Consider the following 6685-nt stretch of genomic DNA (forward strand, 5'->3'; position numbering starts at 1 on the left):
CTGGAAAGTCAATAAAACAATACAAACTGGGGGCAGAGCAAACACGGACCCCCAAACATCAGAGGTATGATCAAGTTGACCATAGAACATGAGAAATATTGACTTTGAACAAAAAAATATGTAAATAACGAAAACTTTTGATATGATTGTTTCATCAACTTGTATGAGAAAAGCTTACCTCCTTTTAGAAATTGTTTTTACGCAGAACATGCTCTTGCGTATCAAATCAACCCCAAATGCTAGTGATAAATGTGTATTGCTGCATCAGGAGAAAAAGTTGATGATTGAAAACTTGAAGTCATCATGTCTATCACAAAGCTTTGATGTTACGTTACCCTTATCATCCTATTCCAGTTAAATATCTAAATACGGAACAGAGGTGTTCGATTCTATGATTTCAAGCTCACAAGAATATACAGAGTCGACATATGAATCAAAGTAACTATTGTTAATTGATAATCTTCTGCATCGTCTCAAGCCACGGTTCGGAGTCCGCATATAGCTCTCCGGAATGGGAAAGGATCGTACATTTTGGCCGTGGTTTGCGACGTCGATAAACATGTATCTAAATTTCAACTTATAGGCAAAAGCAAGTTTTCTTTCTTCTCAAATATAAGACTCTGAATAAATTCTTTTTCTCAAGAACACAAATATAGCTTTAGGTCATCTAATAACTGAGGCAAAACCCAAGGGAATTCTGTTGTTAAAAAACGACATAGATATTGTTAATCAGACACTTAGACATATTTTTCATGTTTACGTCAGAGTTCTTGGGTGGACAATCAGAATGTTTATTATAAAATAAGTTTGCAAGTGACCAATGACTTACTACAAGGTATATTTAAGAGCTCCATTTTTATTGAAAACGCAGCTGTCGAATTGAATATTGTCAAGAGACCAGGAATTTAATATATCGAGAATTCGAAAGTGTTGGTGTTATTTGTTTTTGGTGAAATTTTGTGATTTATATATTTTTAAAAGTGCTTTGGAAACGTTTTAGTACCCACGTGATTTACGTTACTTTTCGAATACCATAATGCTGTATAGTACTCCTGGAATTTGTCTTTCAATGCTGTTAATATGTTAGTGAAGAGTAAAGAAAAAGACGTGGTAGAACATTTACTGGAACCTCCTGTGTATCTTTGTTTAAAAGGATTTTAAAGTTATGAAATTTCGGAATCAAGTGTATACATTGGCGGATCCAGAGGGGGGGGGGGGGGGGTTCCGGGGGTTGGAACACCCCCTTTATTTTTTGGAGAGTGAGAGGGGATAAAACGTTTTCCGAGATTATATACATTTGTATTTGTACGTCCCACTTATTTATTGAATACAGCGATTCTCACACATTAAGTTTCCTCCAATCACCTTCTCTATTATACTTTTTTTTTGAGAGAATGATAGAAAATAGTCTACTTATTTTCATATATCTAGATCTTGTATGTAGCATGCGAAGTTTAAAATGATATTGGATTCCCGCGATCTTTGGCTGTGTTGGCTATACTTGTACCGTTTTTTATCATATCTAGATCTATTGAAGGAACTAACATGTAACTCTGTTTTAAAGCCCACCCGCATCCCACCCCAAAAAAAGTTTTTCAAATTCTTAAAGAAAATTCTTTATACTCTTCGGAAATGATACAAATCCATTCATTTTTAAGGCTTCCGTAGTTTTTGAAACGTGTTTTTTTTTTTTGGTTTTGTTTTGTTTATTTTGTATTTGTTGTTTTGTTCGTACTGGGGGTACGCTTTAAAAAAAATTTAAAAAAATAAATAAAAAAAGGGCCATAAAACAAAGATAGTATTTAGCACAACCTTAGATATTTCCATACAAGTCTGTGAATCTTTGCTTGAGAGTATGTATTGGGGGGGGGGGGGGGGGTAAGAGAGGAACAACCCTGGAACCCCCCCTTTCAAAAATTGCTGGATCCGCCCCTGGTGTATATATGGTAATTCAATTTCATTTCGGAAATATTAGAAATATTTTAAACTGACAAATGATTTTGAAGAGTTTCCGCCTTAGAAAGGGGGCTATTACTGTATATGTTGGATTACCACTAGCAGAATCATATCTATATTCCGCCAAACTACATTTAAGATAATTATCAAATCCTTAAAAACAAAGACAATATTGTTACCTGCTATGAAAGTCGATAACTTACTGCACCCATATATAATCTTATTCTTTTTTCACTTCTGAACTACTGAACACAGAAGAATAGATTTAATATATTGTAATGCGAGATTTAAACATCTATTTGATAGTTTTCTCCATGTGTTTTTTGACAAAGTGTCATGGTATTCTTTTCATGTGGCGTAATCTTTCACAGAATTAATAATATTTATGAAATTATATGACTCAGAGCTTACCTAGATTTTAGACCTTTTACAAGAAGTGATTTGAGGTCCTCATTATTATATTAACGTCAGCAGTAATGACGTTTTCATGCAGCAGGACTATAAGTAAATGGTGAAGAAGAACATGAACATGTTGATGGATTGTGTTTCCAAAGTTCGATATCTAGCTAGGGCAGGTTGACTTTTCAGGCAAAGAACAATAGTCGATGTATATAAGTAGGAAATATCAGGAGAGGACTTATAATGCAAGACTGGGTCCCTTTGTGGTATTAAATGTGATTAAATTAACCCCGTCAGTTCCGGATATTTTATTGAAATGTTGAATTTTAAGAAAAATGAATAAAAATACTTTAATAATTTTGTCCAAAATACATGTAAGAACATGACATAAGAGAGTAAAGCCACTTTCACAGTAGTTGTAAAATAAATTGATATCAAAAGTTTGAGAAATCATAAGCTTTTGGGACCCTTTAGAATACAGATTACTGATAATTCAAGGTTTAATTTCAGGCAATAATCTTTAACCCTGTGGTTCAAGATCTCACCAAATCCCTTTAGCCTTGAATATATTTGTCATTTTTCTAATACATCCTTTAAATTCTTACTTTTATTTATCTTGTCTTGAACCATTACAGACAATACCATCTTTGTATAAGAGTTCATGGACAACTTGTTTATATGATCGCTTACAAAAGAGACAAAATGACCTTTTCAGTCATCGTAACGGTACCGTATCTATGATTGTTGACACGTTGTTTTGACGTGGAAAGGTTTATGTTTGTCTAAGACTAGTGTCATTTAAAGAAAATAATATACTATCGGGTCATCTTTTTGTCAACTGGGACAGGTAGAAAAACATTCAAAGTGTGATAACTCATACAGATGTAATGGTTAAGGCCGTGGATATCGGCCTGGATAAAAGAGCACCTGACTAGTGATGCAGATTCCCGGTCCAGCCATGCATTTTCTCCTTTCCTGTTACAGATTTGTTGCCGTTGACCACCCCTGGAATTGCAGGTGAAAGTCCTGCCAGGGGCAATAAGAACTTGGGTTGTGTCTTCGAGGGCGAAGACCATTTAAGGAGGGAGGAATGTAATGGTTCGGGCCGACGATATCGGCCTGGATAGTGGTAGAGCACCTGACTAGTGATGCATAAGCCATGCATTTTCTCCTTTCCTGTTACACAGAAAAAAAACTACAGAGAAATTATAAAAAACTGGTGTGTACTTATAAATGCGTCAAAAATTATTAAAAAATACAGTTTATAATCATTATTTGTGTGCAGTCTGTATCCTGGAATTTAAGGAGATAGAAATATATAACGTTCACAGTACTGTAAAAATAAAGTCCAAATTGATATATAACCAACTTTTCAAGTCTCCTGTCAATAAAGGACTTGTATAGTAGAGCATTTTCTGGATCCTGCGTGTGTCTTGTTTGTAAGGACTTTACCGAAGGGCATGGCTTTTACAATTTTGGTAAAAGCAGGGGCGTAGCAACGGGGGGGGGGGGGGGGGGGGGGGCAGGGGGGCCTGCCCCCCCCCCCCGACTTTTCTTCCCAACCTTACTTATACTGTAGGAAATGTTAATTGAAAACCTGGTTGGCCCCCCCACTTTTAGACTTTTAGTGATGTACCGAAAATGTAGTATTAAAATAGGTACTGAAAGTAGTTAACACGGAGAAAAAGAGTCTACCTACCTACCCCCCCCCCCCCCCCCCACGAACTAGGATTTTCGACTTTGGGCAACTTTTCTCTTTTTTTTTTTTTTTTTTTTGCTTGTCAACTTTTTCAGGTAAGTACAAAATTTTTTTTCTCTGGCTGCCCCCCCCCCACTTTCAAAAACGATGCTACGCCACTGAAAAGTTAATGTATATATCTATGTGTCCGATGAAATATATGGAGATAACGAACAATATTCAAGCTCAAAAGTCCTTATGTATACATGTAACAATACAAACCATGAAGGAGCAGACACGGATCGACCTCTAAAACATCAGACGTGGAATCATGTGCCATGGAGGAGTGAGCGCTGTTACAACGCACTTTGAAAAAAATTTTCAAAGTGCATTAAATTTTGGACCAAATCAACGCACTTTGAAATAAAATTTCTTTTCAAAGTGCATTAATATCGACCATATTAACGCACTTTGATAAAATGTGTAGGAATTGGTCAATATTCTTGCAAATCTTAGGTATGATAAATAATTGAACCTTTTTGATAACTCTTTTGTGATGAGGTCACTTTAGGATGTGAAAGTGAGCGATTTTGATTTTTCCATACTTTGAAAATTCTTTCTCGCTTAAATGCTTTACTGTACTTAATTTTTTTCCAGTTTGCATGCATTTATGTAAACTTAGATTTATTGAAAGTTTTCAACGTCATGCGTACCAGTTATGTAAATACATATATCTGGGTGTAGCATAGGCATCAGTACCGGGAAGGGTTCCATGTAGGCACACGAATGTTTTGCAAAGATATACAGAATATGTATATGTATGCATCAAAAATTGGGGCTTACCTAGGGGGTCAACTTTCAATTTGCTACCGATGGCTTAATTTGTACAATGTTTAAGAAAACAAGATTTTGGATGAGAGGCCTTCTACTCGTCTTCTCTTTGTTCTCAATGAGGTTAAATGAGTAAATGTAAATTTAAAAAGGTTTTCGAAAGATATAATTATTACAAATTGATTCTCTCTATTACTATCATTTAAGTCTAGAAATTTTTGTTTCATTCATATTTTTTTTTCAAAGTGCGTTAAATGCCTCCATGGTAAAATATGTTTATGAACACTCTTAACACACTTTGAAAAAATTTTTCAAAGTGCGTTGAGTGTGTCCAAAATTTAACGCACTTTGAAAATTTTTTTCAAAGTGCGTTGATTTTTTCCCAATTTTAACGCACTTTGAAATTTTTTTTCAAAGTGCGTAATTTTTTACAAAGTGCGTTGCCACAGAGCGCCCCCTGTCGACCGTTCACACGAGCCTCCTGCCCCTCGTCTTGATCGGGAAAAATCATTGGGTCAATAATGGCCTAACAATTAGTATGAAAATCGACTTAATGGTAGAGTGCATTTGCTGACAAAGTCATTGTATCGACCATATAACCTACGAACTAACTTCAAGCGAGACTGCTGATATTCTTGTTTCATCCACTTGGTTTGTCAATAACTTACCTCGTTTTAGAAATTGTTCATACGTATAGTATGCTCATTCGTATCGAATCAAATCTGAGGTATAAATCGAGAAATATGCAGGTGATTAAAGGTATTGATAGACTAGTTTTATACTATTGCTGCATAAGTAAGGGAAGTTGATGATTGAAAAGTTAGTCATCACGTTTATCATAGAGCTTGTTTGTAAGGTTACCATTTCATCTTTTTCCAGTAAAATATCCAAATATGAAGCAGATGTGTCAGACTATGTGGTATCTTTAACTTCAGGCTCACCAGTACATAACTTATTGATATAAGTATGAAAATACTTCAGCATTGTAAATTGACTATATATATACGTCATCTATATACATATGTACATAAATGTTGTATATAGATGTTGAGTTGAATGTCACAGCAAGTATTCTCTTTCTACACATATTTTGCACAAATTCTGCTTCATATGAATACATAAATAGGTGTGCTTATAACGGGGCGCAAATTGTACACACGGCGATTCCAATAGAACTACATGTATCTCTTTATATCAGCTTGCACACAAAACGAAGAATGTAACAATTCAAAGATGAATTATGAAATGGCATTTTCAATATACATATATTTCAGATATTGAGCTGATTTTTGGTTTACAGTGCGTAACGATCGAATTATCAATCAAGTTTTCATTTTGTTCCGCTTTAACGATTTTTGGCAAAATTATTGGGTAAGTTTAAAGGTCCCTGACTATGGAATTTAAAATTCAGTTAAGTGTTTAAAAAATCAATGAAATGAGATTCAGTGAGATGGTGATCATAAGGCGTTGCAAAAATATTGCTGAAAGTCTGGCACGAAGCAACAGGGGGAGGGGGGACCCACCCACCCCCACCCCCCCCCCCCACTTTTTTCCCAACATTATTTTTACTATTTGAAATGTTCATGGAAAGGCTAGTTGGCCCTCCACTATATACTACATCTAATTGATATCAGGGAAATGTAACTGAATTCCAAAAAAAAAAAATGGTACTGAAAGAAGTTAACATTGAAAAAAGTCCCCCCCCTCCTCTGAAAACAATAAGATATTTGATTTTCTTATACATTTCGTTAATTTGTCAAACTTCCAAGATTCAAAACATAAGTGGGGAAAAATAAAAGTGGGGGATTCGCAAATAAAAAA

The sequence above is a fragment of the Saccostrea cucullata genome, unplaced genomic scaffold (genome assembly GCF_032062105.1).
Source record: "Saccostrea cucullata isolate Sc308-1 unplaced genomic scaffold, CSIRO_AGI_Scuc_v1 ctg2297, whole genome shotgun sequence".
Lineage (NCBI taxonomy): Eukaryota > Metazoa > Mollusca > Bivalvia > Ostreida > Ostreidae > Saccostrea > Saccostrea cuccullata.